Source organism: Canis aureus, chromosome 27 (genome assembly GCF_053574225.1).
Source record: "Canis aureus isolate CA01 chromosome 27, VMU_Caureus_v.1.0, whole genome shotgun sequence".
NCBI classification, from domain to species: domain Eukaryota; kingdom Metazoa; phylum Chordata; class Mammalia; order Carnivora; family Canidae; genus Canis; species Canis aureus.
Window position 1 is genome coordinate 20,350,724 of NC_135637.1, and position 223 is coordinate 20,350,946.

Below are 223 nucleotides of genomic sequence, written 5' to 3' on the forward strand. Positions count from 1 at the left end.
GAAGTAGCACAAAAGAGCAGCCTCCAGGCTTGGGGTTTCCCTCCCCAGAAACAGCCAGTGTCCCCAGGCTCTTTGGTACCTGCCCATCCAGAAACACCATCACCTGGTTTTTGTTTGTTGATTGGTTTTGGATTATCAAGAATTTGTGAATCTCGAGGTTCACTGAGGCATGTGAATGGATGGGACTCCAACCTCCCGCCCCCCCCCCCCCCCCCCAGCCAGG